The sequence below is a fragment of the Camellia sinensis genome, chromosome 10 (genome assembly GCF_055761805.1).
Source record: "Camellia sinensis isolate YWXY chromosome 10, ASM5576180v1, whole genome shotgun sequence".
NCBI lineage: Eukaryota > Viridiplantae > Streptophyta > Magnoliopsida > Ericales > Theaceae > Camellia > Camellia sinensis.
The window spans coordinates 56,294,961-56,311,512 of NC_138970.1; the positions used below are offsets into that span (position 1 = coordinate 56,294,961).

General features: G+C 31.6%; 1 protein-coding gene and 1 long non-coding RNA gene across 2 annotated transcripts in view; one reads left to right on the forward strand and one right to left on the reverse strand.

Annotated features, from left to right (window-relative positions):
• LOC114257878 (metallothionein-like protein type 2) overlaps nt 1-16,552 on the reverse strand; it is a 79,673-nt gene that overhangs the window by 20,946 nt on the left and 42,175 nt on the right. The gene's annotated exons all lie outside the window — the stretch shown is intronic.
• Nucleotides 1,386-10,432, forward strand: LOC145801119 (uncharacterized). Its single transcript, XR_014342025.1, has 3 exons — nt 1,386-1,644; nt 1,825-1,995; nt 9,317-10,432. It is a non-coding gene; the product is annotated as an uncharacterized LOC145801119 (long non-coding RNA).

Genomic DNA, 16,552 nt, shown 5'->3' on the forward strand with positions numbered 1-16,552 from the left:
GGTAGAATTATAATTTTACCATTGGCTAAAAACCAACTTCTCAAATGAAAAAAAAAAGTCAAAAAAGCCAACTTTTAACTTTTGCTACAAACAAAAAAAAGTGACTAAAAATTATGTTGCCGAAAGAGGCCAAACTAGTGTGGGATTTGAAAGCATGAAACTAGTTCATTGTAATAATTGTATCAATGAACACAGGACAAGGTCTTTACTCTTTTTTTATACTAGTGGTTGGAAATGTGTATTGCACGTGATACGTGATTTTTTATCAACTGTTAATATTGTATTATGTGTGTCTCTTAAATTAGTCTGTGATATGTATACAAAATATGGAGACTTGTATGGATAAATTAATTTATATTCAAAATACAACTAAGTAAGAAATTATTACATACTCGGTTGAAGAATTTAAATGATAAATAAGAAATTTTATAAATATAAACATTAATAATTAAGATCACAATCTTATTTTAAACAATAAACAATAAGCAGGTCCTTTAAATATATAGTATTACACAAATATTTTTTTATCAACTTCTCACTTTACTTTTTCATAATCCGTACATGTAATACAATTGAAGGCATGAAATTAATTACACAATTTTATTTAATAGTTTATTTCATAATACAAATTCATTAAACCCACTATAACATATTATTTGCATACTATTGGTGTAAGAATGCATTAATATCAATATATAATTCATTTTTATACATCAGGAGTTATAGAGTTTCGCTTTCTATTCTACGAATATCTTGCATGATGAAAAATATAACATTAATCATTAGTATATTTTTATTTTATGTAAAAATGTGGACACTACAACAATTTGCACTTTTGGCGACCAAATTTGGCGACTAAAATTTGTATTGGTCGGCAATGGTTCATATTTTAGCTACTAAATTTTTTTAAAAGCCTTATATTACTTATTGGCGACTAAAAATACAATTAGTAGCTAAAAAGTGACCCAGTAGGCGACTAAAAAGTAGTTAGTTGCTAAAAAGCGCCCAATAGGCGACTAAAATACAATTAGTCGTTAAAAAGTTACTCAATAGGTGACAAAAAAACCACTTAGTCGCTAAAAAATACCCAATAGGCAACTAAAAGACATATCAGTCGGCATTAGCTTTGATTTTTTGCTACAAAGATTTATTTAGTCGTTGTATTCTACTTTTTGCTTACTAAAACAAATTTAGTCGGCAAACATCATGCATAATATTTAATATTAATCTTTGGCAACTAAAATTTAGTCTGTAAATATTTATTTTGGGTGACCAAAAATGTTTTAGTCGTGGAATAATATTTTTTGGCTACTAAAATAGTTTAGTCACCAAATAATTAACATTGTTTTACTTTTATGTTTAGCTACAAAAAAGTATGGTCGGCAAAGGTTATTTTTAGTGATCAAAATGATTTCAGCAATAAAACTAAATTTTTTTGGTGGGAACACAATTTTGCCGCCTGATTTTGGTTTATGTTTAATTTTTTTTTTAATTTCTCTGTATGTATTGGTACATACACTAAAGGAAAAACCAATCAACACATTGTTTGCTCTCACTCCGATCGAACTGCCTATCGCTCTCGATTGGTACATTGTCTCATCGCCACTGTCACTCACTGTCTCAAGCCCATTGATTTTGATTTAGGTATTTCTCTCTCTCTCTCTCTTCCTTTATTTACCCATTTCACTATAACTCTAGGGTTTTTTTTTTGTTTTGTTTTTTGATGCTGTAGGAGTTTCATTTCTAGGAAACGAGTAAATTGGTTATAATTTTTGTTCTAGATTTAGGGTTTTTTTTGTTTTGTATTTTTTTTTTTTGATGCAGAGGCTTGATCTCTCTTGCTAAATAATGAATATATTCATGGAGATTTGAAGTATTTTACCCTCAACTTAGAAACATAGTTCATTCCACAAACAACATTCAACCAATTGGTCTATTCCTGAAACAACATTCATCATGCAAATTGTTGTCAATCTGGTTCAAGAAACAGACGAGGTATGCCCCTTTTTCAACTTCCATATGCCATTAGTTGTGCAATCCAATTCTTAATTTCATTATCCTATGGTTGCTTGATTGAGAACTCTCTTGGCTCTCTGTGTTTGAGTTTGGTTTGTCCTGATATTGAATTGGATTCCTAGTTGTTGATTTGTACTTTTCATACATTTGTTCTTTCCCATGAATTTGTTCTTCCTGTTACATCTTTCGCCCTCCAATTGTTTGATGCAATGCCCGAATAAAAAACTACTCATCTTTTTCTTCTATTTCTTCTGTTGTATTCTGAAGTCACATATTGGTTTGGGTTTTAATATTTAATAAATTTATTTGTTATTCCACTAGACCCAAGAAAGAATATCATGAAACAAGAGAGAATAAAATTAAGAATCCAAAAACTGCTGTATGGCTGCTAAAATGTGATTGTAAAGCAAAGTTCTGATCATTTTCATCCACTCCTGTTTGAAGAAAAAAAAAAACAAGTAGATTAATATGAGAACAACTCATACACAGACAGAAATACTCTTAGGGTATGTATTGGTTTTAATAGCTTTCAGAATTGTAAAATTTCAAACTATACAATCAATGGCTTTGGCTACACCTTTCATTTCTTTTCAAGGTTTCAAATTTGGCTAGTGTTTTTTGGCAGGGAAGAACCATACATTGAGATGAGATTTCAATTTTAACGTTTTAATTGAATGGATCAGACCTACATTATTTCCACTTGGGTGGATTTTCAATAATTTTCATGAAAAGATTATATTATAAATGCAAATGTGGTGGTATCTTCTGATTATTTTCAAGTGGGTTAGATAAAACTCTAAAAAAAAAAAGAAAAAAAAAAAGAGTTATTTTGAACCAGAAGAGAAGTAGTAGTCATACTTACACATTGATATGTAGATGTTCAAGGAAGTAAATTGCCAAATAGTTATTTTTAAGATGCATATGTTCATACTGCTTATAGATTATAAAGAGAATCAAAGATATAGTATTTTGTATTCAATGAATTCAATTATAGTGATGTTTTCCTTTTATACAAATCTAATAATCTCTGTTTAACCTAACCATAACCACCTAACTTGACTATAACTACTTAACCAAACTATAGTTAATCTCTAACAAACTAACAACTCAATTACAACTTGCTTTGGAATACACACATGCTTGATATTGGGACTGCTGCTGATGCTGCAACTCTGTTCTGAGCTGTGGCCTTGGCTGTGGTTGCTGTGGCCTTGGTTGTTGCTGTAGCTGCTGCAGGTCTGGTTTGAGTTGTGGCCTTGGCTGCTGTCTGAGCTGTAGCTCTTGTGACTTTTCTTATGACTCTTGCAGCTCTGTTCTGAGCTGTGGCCTTGGCTGCTGCTGAGCTGGCTTATTAGATTATTGGCAAGTTGTAATGCTAACAGTAGCTTTGAAATTAATCTTTTTGAAGGATGATAAGAAGAGGCATTTTAAAGGTTATTTTGTATTTATTTGGCGAATCAAATGACAAGCATGAGTTGCCTAAGATTGTTTGTGTGGCAAGTGATGTTGCCTCTCATTTTAGTTATTTGACACCTTGGGGTGCAAGAGCAAAGTGTGCTTCTTCTTCAATGTCTTTGGTGTATATCTAGCATTAAGCTACACTTTTGATTTATCTACTTTATTGAATTTTTTTTTTTATTGTTAAGGTTTTATTTTTTTGACTTAATTTTTGCGTTCCTATCCTGAAAAATATGTTTTGTAAAAGATTTGGTGTCCTGATAAATTAGCAGTTAAAGTTACTTTTAAGACATCAGGACATGTCCTGTTTGATAAGTATAAATTGAGTAAGATTATGAATTCTATAAGACTAAGAGATAGGTTAAGTAGGATTAAGTAATATAATTACTAGTATAATGATATTAAATTAGAGATATAAAACTAATTTTTCATGTTGGTTATGTATATGAAATTCTGTAAGACACTTCACTATATAAAGGAGCTTTTGTTGTTTATAACAAGGACAAAATCATATTTCGTTACTTAATTCTATGAGATTGGATTAATAATAGCATGTACTATTTTTGAATTCACCAATTTCAAAAGATTTATGGTTCCAAAAATATGCGATTGTTTATCCGATGCTACTTTTTGGGAAAAGTAACATTAAAAAAAAAATGAATAAGATTTTGGAGCTCTTTGCATATATCTATGTGAATCACCAATACATATATCATCAAAACCTTTCATTATTTCAATCAACAGCGTTCAATGTTATGAACAGTGGTTTATCATCATCATCATCATCATTATATTATCATCATCATTATCAACAACAAACCAATAAGAAGAGGCAATGACAAAACATATGAAGTAGGATTAGTGAGACGCGTGGGGTGGTCCATCAGTAACTTGGGTAGCCATGGCAAGCTGAAACTGCCTCATAGAAATTGAAGGAAAATATAGTATTTCAGGAGCTATGAGGTTCTCCTAACTGCCTTTTGTTGGTGAAAATACCAGAAAAATTATATTTTATTGATAAAAAATTGCAAAGAAAATGAGATATAAATAGATCAAGCTGAGGCACGGATATCTCATTTTCTTTAAGGAGATCAAGTCTACTGCGGTAGGAAAAACCCAAATACCGATGCAGCAATCACAAAAGTATGACTTGTCCCCTCTAGGATACAACAGCCCGACCACTTGTCGTATGGTTCAGGCCAACTCTTCACAAGATGGTAAACCCAAAACTCCACCAAGAAAAACACTCTTCTTTGCGAGTAATCTCTCTTGTATAGAAAATAGTTGATGTGTTTGTTGTAGAAAAGAGTATAAGAGAAGAACTATTTATAGGCCACTAAGACATTACAAAATACATCAAAAAACAATAATGACCATGAACCTAGAGAAAAGGGAGAGTGTATCCAAATATGAATTCACCACCAAGTTCATGAATTCTAATTGAACTCCATTTATGAACAAGACAAAAAGTCACCAAAGCAATGAATCTCCATTCATGAACAAGACAAAAGGAAGATTCATGAACAAAATATATAAATAAATAAATAAAAGATATTAAAATGGTCCAACAATCCCCTACTCATTTTAATATCAACAAGGATAAGAGAGATTGCCAAACAACGATAGATTAGTATGCATCATGAAGGTGTGCTCTGCATTGAACCTTCATTAGTGAAACAGCAACCTTTACTCCAGAGTCAGTAGTGGTCTCAGACTTGAACTATGACTGCTTAGAGGAAATAAAGTATTACTACTCACACATAATAATCCAGGTGTTGACATGAGCTTTAATAGCCAGCACATTACGACATTGTGCTTATCCCAATTTTCATGAGCATATTTGAGAATAAACCTTGTTCTCATAGAAAGCGACCCCACTTTCGTGTTCACATAGGTGAAATCTGTCAAGGATGTTCCTGTAATTTAGACACCCCGCTCAACAAGAGCTACAGAATTTCATTAAGAGTATAAAAACTTAACCCTCCGACATTACAAGACAAATGCACTTACATCATAGGGATGGGCAGCAAAATATTAAAGAGTGCATTTTTTACAACCACTATATGATTCGTTCTTCCCATTGAACCTAGTTAGAGGATCTCTGGTCCTTAGGTTGGGTATTCTCATACATGGTTTATGATTTTATAGGCTTCAAACCTATCCCCCTCGATGTATTCCAAAACTTATCTCTCGCCAAGGCCTTGGTTAACGGATCCGTAAATCACAAGATCTTATATAATTCACAATTATGATGCCATTACTCAAATAGGATCTCACATTACTGTGTTTCCTTCGAATAGGTCTGGGTTTACCATTATAAAAATGGTTATTCACTCTACCAATAGCAGCAGTGCTATCACAACGAATTAACACAGGATGAATTGGTTTTTCCCAAAAAGGGATTTCATGTAACAAATCTCTCAACTAATTCGCTTCCTCACATGCTGAAGCTAATGCTATAAGTTCAGATTCCATAGTAGAATTAGCAATTATAGTCTGTTTTTTAGACTTCCAGCATATAGTACCACCACCCAAGGTAAAAATAAAACCCGAGGTAGAGAGAGAATCACCTGACAAAGTGTTCCAATCGGCATCACTATATCTCTCAAGTATCACAGGATACTTGTTATAAAACAAACCATAATTTTTGGTACCAGATAAATATCTCATAATTCTTCCCATGGCTAGCCAATGATCTCGACTTGGCTTGCTAGTAAACCTGCTAAGTACTCCAACAGCATATGCAATGTCAGGTCTAGTACAGTCAGTAGCATATCTCAAACTACCAATCACGCTAGCATATTTCTTTTGATTAATCACTTCTTTTTCATTTGTTACAACAGATAAATGTATGCTTGCATCAAAAGGAGTAGCAACATGTTTATAATCTAGAAAATTATATTTCTTTAAAATTTTCTCAACATAATGTGACTGATCAAGAAAAATGCCATAATTAGTCTTGGTAATTTTAATTCCCAAAATAAAATTGGCTTCACCAAGATCTTTCACATCAAAGTGGTTATTGAGCATATTTTTAGTCTTAGTTATAATATGCAAATTAGAGCCAAAGATAAGTAGATCATTCACATATAGACTAATAATCACATGTGCATTCTCACAAGTTTTATAATATACGCACTTATCACATTCATTAGTCTTATAGCCATTCTCAAGCATGCAGGAATCAAATTTCTCATGCCACTGTTTAGGAGCTTGTTTTAAACCATAAAGGGATTTAGTTAGCTTACATACCTTGCTTTCTTGGCCAAGCTCCACAAAGCCTTCGGGTTGGTACATGTAAATCTCCTCATCTAGATCTCAATTTAAAAATGTTATTTTCACATCCATTTGATGAATTTTTAAATCGATGAATTGTAGCCATTGCTATCAACGGTCTAATGGATGTAACTCTAGTAACCGGAGAAAAAAGTATCAAAGAAATCAAGATCAACTTGTTGCTTAAAACCTTTAGCGATAAGCCTCGCTTTTTATTTATCTATAGTTCCATCCGGTTTAAGTTTTTTACGAAGGACCCATTTACACCCAATAGTTTTACAACCTGGAGGTAAATCCACTAGCTTCCATGTTTTATTTGAAAATAGTGAATCTATTTCATCATTTATAGCCTTTTTCCAGAAAATAACATAAGTTGATGATAAAGCTTCTTGTATCGTAAGAGGAATTTCTTCCACATTTTAAAGATAATAGTCAGGGTCAAAATCTTTTTCAAGTCCAGCTCGTTTACTTCTTCTTGGTTAGATTTGAAAATTTTCTTGTTCTTGAAAAACTTGAGAAGGAGTAGAAGAGCTAGGCATAGATAAAATATTTTTAGAAATTATTTGACCCCTACTATTTCTAGATTTGAAAGGAAATTTATTTTCATGAAAAATAGCATCACCTGATTCAAAAATAATATTATTTTCCATATCACAAAATCTATAGGCTGTACTATGCAATGCATACCCAAGAAAAGCACAGGTGGTAGCTTGTTTACCCAATTTAGGTCGTTTAGGATCTGTAAGCCTCACAAAAGCTAAACAACCCCAAACCCTCAAATAACCTAGATTTGGTTTATGCCCCCGCCACAACTCATAAGGTACAATTTTGGTCTTTTTTTGTGGCACTCTATTTATCACATGGCAAGCTGTCAAAATAGTCTCGCCCCAATGATTTGAGGGAGTACCTGAATCAATAAGCATGGCATTCGTCAAGTCAATTAATGTTCTATTTTTTCTTTCAACTACTCCATTAGATGAAGGTGAATATGGTGGAGTAGTCTCATGAATAATTCCCAATGACTGAACAAAAGAGTTGAATCCAAGAGATTCATATTCTCTTAATCTTTTTACCGAATTGATTTTCCACTTCAAGAAGGAATTCTTTAAATATCTCAAAAGCATCACTTTTATTTTTTAATAAATATACGTTTGTGTATTTTGAAAAATCATCAATAAAAGTGATAAAATATCGGTTACCGCCCCGAGTTAAAATTTCTTCAAACTCACACAAATCAGTATGAAATAATTCTAGCAATTTGGTATGTTTTTCAACACTTTTATGAGGCCCCTTGGTAGTTTTTGCTTTACTGCAAACTTCATATTTCTCAATTTTTTTTTGTCACTTTAGGAATTAATCCTAAACTACTCATGATTCCCACATATTTACTGTTAATATGACACAAGCGAGCATACCAAACATTAATAGAAGACAAAGTGTAAGTGGTGTCATGGTAATAATTATAAAATTAATCAGCAAGGAAATTTAAGAGATAAAAGCGACATTTATACTCATCTGTATTGTAGAAAGTCACTTTTGCATGTGTCTCGTAGTCTTCATCATTCATCTCTTCGGTTGAGATTTTGTTTGGGTTCTTCTCGGTAAGAACATATGCAACTTTCAAAAGACTAAGGTAAAAAAGAACTTTTCCTTTCCACCTCTTAAAATGAACTCTCTTGAACTTGAAAGGCTTGTTGAGATCTCCAATTCCATCATTGGTTTTTTCTGACACTTGATCCATGGTTGATCTCCTTAAAATTGTTGGTGAAAATACCAGAAAAATTATATTTTATTGATAAAAAATTGCAAAGAAAATGAGATACAAATAGATCAGGTTAAGGCACGGATATCTCGTTTTCTTTAAGGAGATCAAGCCCACTGCGGTAGGAAGAACCAAAATATCGATGCAGCAGTTACAAAATTATGACTTGTCTCCTCCAGGACACAACAACCCAACCACTTGTCGTATGATTCAGGCCAACTTTGCACAAGATGGTGAACCCAAAGCTCCACCAAGAAAAACACTTTTCTTTACTAGTAATCTCTCTTGTACAGAAAATAGTTGATGTGTTTGTTGTAGAAAAGAGTTGAAGAGAGGAACTATTTATAAGCCATTAAGACATTACAAAATACATCAAAAAACAATAATGACCATGAACCTAGAGAAAAGAGAGAGTGTATCCAAATATGAATTCACCACCAAGTTCATGAATTCTAATTAAACTCCATTCATGAATAAGACAAAAGGAAGATTCATGAACAAAATATATAAATAAATAAATAAAAGATATTAAAATGGTCCAACACCTTTCATAGGATTGCTGGTGTTGTTTGTAGTAGTAGTAGTTCCATCCCATCTTATGTGTGTAATCTCCCTCTCCATTTCCATCTATTCCTTATAAAGTTGATCAGAAAATTCTTCATTTGTATACCCAGTTCAAAGTTTGGGATTTTCACTCAAGTGAGGCATGTTTTGTGAGACATGTCTTGTTTATTAGAAAATGGGTTTTGTATATAATTTTCAATGTTGATAATGGGTTTTGTTTTCTATTGTTTTTGTTTCCAGACTTTGAATAGGTTTTGATTCATAATATTAGAAGACTTAGCAGCAGAACACCTAGTGTTTGGATACTCTGAAGGACTTCATTATGATGTGGAAAAGGTAAGCACATGTTTTCTATGAAAAATTCACTTTCCCTGAACTGATTACAGTAAATTAAATGGTTGAATAGAGTACATAAATGATTAGGTTTCACATAGAGTAAATTAGCACAACAAGATTGTGTAAATTTTATGAAGCCTAACAAGATTACTAATGCAATTCAATTTCCTTCCAACCTATTTTGAGACAAGGAACTACATACATTCATTTAAGTTAATTGAAAAAAAATTAAAAATAATCCAACTTAGTCGAAAAAGGGTGTTCGAGAGGCAAAAATATAAAACAGCCCCTGAACAGCTCTATGGATATCACGGGTAGCTTCCACGTGACACATAGGACTTATGGGAACAAACGAGATGTAATTAGCACACGTAGGTTGGGAGTTGGAGTAAAAAATGCCTTAAACTTAGTCGAAAAACAGTGTTCGAGGGCGAAAATGCAAAACAGTCCCCGAACCACTATATGGATGTCACAGGCAGCTTCCTCATGCCAAATAGGACCTATGACAACAGACGATATGTAATTAGCACACCTAAGCTGGGAGTTAGAGCTGAAAACGCCTTAAACTTAGTCGAAAAAGGACGTTCGGGGGGTGAAAATGCAAAATAGCCGCCGAATCACTACATGGATGTTATAGGCAGCATCCTCGTGACAAATAGGACCTGTGGCAACAGACGGCATGCAATTAGCACTCTTGAAACCTACTTCAATTCTCTACTGTTGTATTTTTTTAATTATCTTTTGGTATGTTTGTATTTTTATGGATTCACTCTTGAAAGTCTTTAACTTCCTGTAACTTGTGGAAAGTGTTGGTGTTGCAAGGATTTCTATGCTACTCTTTGACATTTTTCTGTACTTACACCTGGTTCATAGCCTGTTAAGATTCAAATTGTTGATCATAGAGGTATTCAAAGAAATTTTCAAAATGTATTGTGCTTGTTCAATATTGTTGTTGGTTGCTTTGGCCTGGTGCTTGGCCTTTGTGGGTAGCTAACTAAACATTTTTTTTTTTCCTTTTGTAATGCTTTGGTCTGGTGATACAAGTTATTGGCAGAGACTCCATGTGAGCTATTAAGGTATTTGATCTTGTTGTCATGAATCTCTGTATCATTCCTGAAACATGTTTTCTTGGGCTTTTTCTTTGTTTTCTCATCCTTGGTTTTTCCCTTTTTGTTGCAATTAATTGGCTTTGAATTATATGCAAATCCAATGGTTAGATCATCTTTAATTCAGAAACAGAGTATTCTTTTGAGAGAGAGAGAGAGAGTAACATGGTCTGCAAGGTGAGCAATCTTGGGAGCTGGGTTTTGTGGTTTCATTTCGTGCTTGCACAAGGGTTGTCAAAGCAGAAAAAAGGAATAGAGCCAATAGGTTATAACTCTCTGCATGGTTGGGCTAAATGGCAAGTTAAATAAATTCAAGGTTGAGATTTAATGGTTGTTCCTAAGATTAGATCCTACTGATTTCATGCTAAAACTAAAGTTTGCTAGCCACCCAAAAACAGTTACATGCTTTCTGGTATACAAGAGTTACAATGACATAAATAGAAGGAAAATGGGTCTGCCTTCGTTTATCAATTTAAGTGTTCTAAAACGCCTTAACTTAGTTGAAAAAGGGCGTTCTGGGGGTGAAAATTCAAAACAGCCCCCAAACCACTGTATGGCTGTCACGGACAGCTTCCCCATGACAATTATGACCTGTGACAGTGGACATAATGTAATTAGGACCCATTGGCTTGGAGTTTGAGCCGAAAACGGCTTAAACTTATGACAGCTTCCCCATGACAATTAAACTTAGTGTTTCCTTCCCATTCACTTTGTTGCGTGCCATGTCCTGGAATACAAATATATCAATTATTGTGCATTACAAAGACAAATAAAGTAGTTTTAACTTTGGTTGGGAGTTAGAGTCGAAAACACCTTAAACTTAATCGAAAAATAGCGTTAAGGGGGCGAAAATGTGAAACAGCCCCCGAATCACTGTACAAATGTCACGGCCACCTTCCCCATCACAAACAGGACCTGTGATAACAGACGGAATGTAATTAGCACATGTAGTTTGGGAGTTAGAGCCGAAAATGCATTAAACTTAACCCAAAAAGGGCGTTAAGGGGGTGAAAATGCGAAACATCCCCCAACCACCGTATGGATGTCACAACCACCTTCCTTGTGGAAAATTGGAACTGTGACAACAAACGGAATGTAATTAGCACGTTTAGGTTGGGAGTTAAAGTCGAAAATGCCTTAAACTTAAACGAAAAAGGGCGTTAAGGAGGCAAAAATACGAAACAGCTCCCAAACCACCATACGGATGTCACGACCACCTTCTCCATCACAAACAGGACTTGTGACAATAGACTGAATGTAATTAGCACATGTAGTTTGGGAGTTAGAGTCGAAAATGCATTAAACTTAACCGAAAAAAGGCATTACGGGGGCGAAAATGTGAATCAACCTCCGAACCACCGTACGGATGTCACGGCCACCTTCTCTGTGGCAAATAGGACCTGTGACAATAGACGGAATGTAATTAGCATGTGTAGGTTGGGAGTTAGAGCCAAAAACGCTCTAAACTTAACTGAAAAAGGGCGTTAAGGGGGCGAAAATGCGAAACATCCCCTAAACCATCGTACGGATGTCATGGCCACCTTTATCTACTTTAATTTCCAAGGAATAAAAAAAAAAAAAGTAAAATTAGGAGACAAGTCTTAAGTTCTTGTAAGGAGAAGGTTTGAGTTAAACTCTCCTACAATACTAATTTAAAAATTAATTATTAACTTTCGTTAATAAAAAAAGAAAAAAAGAAAGAAAATGTGACATTCAATTTAACCCTCTAATTATTTTATTATACAGACCACTAAATTATTAATCTTTTTAATCATTTTTAATGGGACACATCAAATAAAAATATGAGTAAAGGTCTTACATTTTCATTTTCTTCTTGCGAAGGTTGGGTCTCAACCAATAATGGGAAAAATACAAAATAATGTAGTGGACTTAGACCATTGAATGACTTGATTCTAATGTTTCATTGAGTCTAAGATCACTTAAACTATTGACATTTCCCTTTTTGGATTGGAATCTAAAAAGATAAATATGGGAATTCAACGGTTAAACTAAATCATAATTGACAATATTTCCAAGTGGAAATTGAACCGCATAATAGAAATAATATAAACAAACTAGTGTGGGATTTGAAAGTATGAAACTAGTTCATTGTAATAATTGCAGCAATGAACACAGGACAAGATCTTCTACACTTTTTTTATACTAGTGATTTTTTATCAACTGTTAATATTGTATTATGCGTGTCTCTTAAATTAGTATGTGATATGTATACAAAGTATGGAGACTTGTATGGGTAAATTAATCTATATTTGAAATACAACTAAGTAAGAAATTATTACATACTCGACTGAAAAATTTAAATGATAAATAAGAAATTTTCTAAACATAAACATTAATTTATAGTTAGATTGTTAAGATCACAATCTTATTTTAAACAATAAACAATAAGCAGGTCCTTTAAATATATAGTATTACACAAATATTTTTTTTATCAACTTTTCACTTTACTTTTTCATAAGCCGTACACATAATATAATTGAAGGTATGAAATTAATTATACAATTTTATTTAATAGTTTATCTCATAATACAAATTCATTAAACCCACTATTACATATTATTTGCATACTATTGGTTTAAGAATGCATTAATATCAATATATAATATATTTTTATACATCAAGAGTTGTTGAGTCTCGCTTTCTATGCTATGAATATCTTGCATGATGAAAAATACAACATTAATCATTAGTATATTTTTATTTTATGTAGAAATGTGGAATGGTTTTTTAAAGAAAAATGGAATGATATTGTAGCTTTATATTTCGATCGATATGGGAATTTCATAATTATTTTCACAATGTTTATAGATCCATACTTATAAGTGTTTGCAGGGTCACTTTCATTAAGCTGTCAAGTTATATAATTTATTATGGCATCTGTAAGTAATCAACATATAATAAAAATTGATTGAAGCTTTTTATTTGATGTACTTATTTTCTGTATCATTGAGTTGCTGCGATAATGTTTGGATATCATTTGATTTTTTTTTTCTTATAATTTGACTAAAATGTGTGCATGAGGTACATTGTTTTTCTTGAATTTCACACCAGATAGGACAATCCCTACTTCAATTCATCTAACTTTGCTTAGAGAGTATGTTGTCATAGATCTTTTGTAATTTTTGTTTTACTATCTTCTTATTTTTCTTCGTACTCATCATTATAACTCATTGTAATAAAAATATTTTGATGAGTAAGAATTTGAGACGATATCATATTGTTATGAATTTTAAAATTTATTTTCTCTCAATAATGTGATTTTTTCTATGAGGGAAAAAAAGTACAATTATTGTCGTGACAGAGATGTTTTGCAAAATTTTAATTTGTTATTGAAAGTGTTTGTCATTGACACTTGTTTGTGTGATATGTATCTATATATATATATGTATTGAACATAAGTTGATAGGACAATAATACACAATTTCCTAATTTTTTCTTAACAAATATAACTATATTACTAAAGTGATACATGTTAGAAAATTAAAGTATTCGGTGGTAATATAGCGTTACAGATTAACAATTTATGAATACAGTAACATATATAAATTTACATTTATATTTTTTTGATATATTTATATATGTAGATATTGACATATATAAGATATCACAAAAGTAATATGTGAAATCTTTTATAACAATATAATATAGATAACAATGAGAAGTTAATTATTCGTAATTTACCACCAAGGAGCCATCTTAGTTGGTAAGGGAGTTTGCTCATCTCCTTACTGATCAGGGTTCGAATCTCCTACTACTCAAGTGGAAGTTCGACGGTTTAGGTAGATTGGTTAGCTTCTTTCAGTTTAACTTGTAAGGGTGGATCTTAAAGGTCATACCTTAGGAGTGTTCTGGGCATCAAAAAAAAAATTATAATTAAATAGTTGGTCATAATGTAAATGTTAATGTGTTACATTAGAGTGCTATATTTTTTGAGTGTTACATTAGAGTTTTACGTTTTTATGTGTAATGTGGGATTTGTTTCAGAATGAGGAAAAATTCAAAACTTCTATCGTGCGGATTGTCCAAATGTGTAATTTTACATTTTGAGAAATCTATTTTTATCCCTAAAAAATTAAACCCAAACATGTAAATGACTATCTTTTTATGTAATTTTCACTTTAATGAGACCTTCAAGTTCATAAAAAGAAAAAAAAGAAAAAAAAGGAAGGACTAAACAGTTCACAAGATCATATTTTGAGATTTATTGGTGTTTCACCCATTTTTTTATAATTTTTTTTGGGGGGGATAATAATAATAATAATAATAATAATAATAATAATAATAATAATAATAATAACAATAATAATAATAATAATTCAGGGTTTGACCTTCTAATTAAATAAATCATGAATTTTTAATTTTGTTAATTTGAACTATAATTTTTTGATTTGTTTTCAATTTAAATTATTTGCCTATTTTTGTTAATTAAAACTGTCAAAAGAAAATAATAATTTAATCATTAAAACCAAATGTAAATATACATAAAATGTCTAAAATACTCATTTGCATTAAGTTTAATGGCTAAAATACTTATTTTTCTGTCGATTTTACTTAATAAAAATAGGCAAATAATTCTGATTAAAAACAAATTAAAAGTTTAAAATTTAAATTGATAAAATTTAAAACTGAGGATTTATTTTATTACAAGGGCCAAAGTGTAATGTTTTTTTTTTTTTTTTTAATTATAATTTTTCCTTATATTTACCACTAATCTCATCTTACAAACAAATACTCCAATTAATACTAAATTTTTTCTATTGATCTGTTAAGTCTTATTAATGGAAAGTTTTTTTTCCATGTGGTCATATTCTCGATTTTGATAGTGTTTTGGTGGACGACTATACCTTTTTATTAATGTAGCAGATATGATGTGACACTTTAATGTAGCAAGTATTAATGTGACACTTTAACATGTATGGTATGATGTGACACTAAAAAAAAAATAAAAACTCCGTAGTGTATTTTTTCCAAATTTAACATGTGACATTCTAACGTGACTGATACGATGTGACACTCCAAAAAATTAAAAATTGTTTAGTGTACTTTTTTTCAATTGTGACAACGTGGTGGATATAACGTGACAACTAAAAACTTTTTAGTATATTTTTTTTTCCAAATGTGATAATGTGACAGATATGATGTGTCACTCCAAAAAAGTAAAATTTCCTTACTATATTTTTCTCAAATGTATAATGTGACACTTCAATGTGGCGGATATGGTATGATACTAAAAAAAAACTAAAAATTATGATATGATATTCTAAAAAAAGTAAAAATTTCTTAGTATATTTTTTCTCAAATGTAATATGTGACACTCCAATGTCACAAGTATGATGTGACACTTTAAAAAAAATTAAAAACTCCTTAATATACTTTTTCCAGATCTGATACTTCAATGTGGTGGATATGATGCAACACTAAAATTAGTGTACTTTTTCCAAATGTGACATTCTAATGTGATGGGCAAATAAGTCATTATACATCTAAAAAGACTAATGAATCACAAAATATATATATATATATATATATATGCATATATAATTTTATGGATCACAAGTCTAAAACACAGGACTTAATTGAGTAATCACCTTTATATTTTTTTCTTTTCGTTTGTCCACTTGTGAGTGGCGCCGCTCTTTGGGACTAGGATTCAACAGCTAAGCCCAAGCCTAGCCCAAGCTTCATTCGGGCTGGCCCAACACGCAAGAGGTACGGACTCGGGGCAGATAAAAGTCCGTTTAGACATGGTGCTCACTCTTTGCTCAAAGGTCTTTAAAGGTTTGTTCAATTGTGATTTTGAATAGACATTATGGTAGTACTTGGTTCAATAGAATTGAATGCAATAATTATTCTATCAAAATATTTATTTTTATATTTGGGTAATTAAAAAAAAAAAAAAATGTATTAAAAATAGAAACGTCATTTATCATTGTAATAGAATAACCATTTTATTGGGATGCACTAATAAAGAATGATCAATCAATTCAATTTCATTTTTTTCTTAAGAACCAAA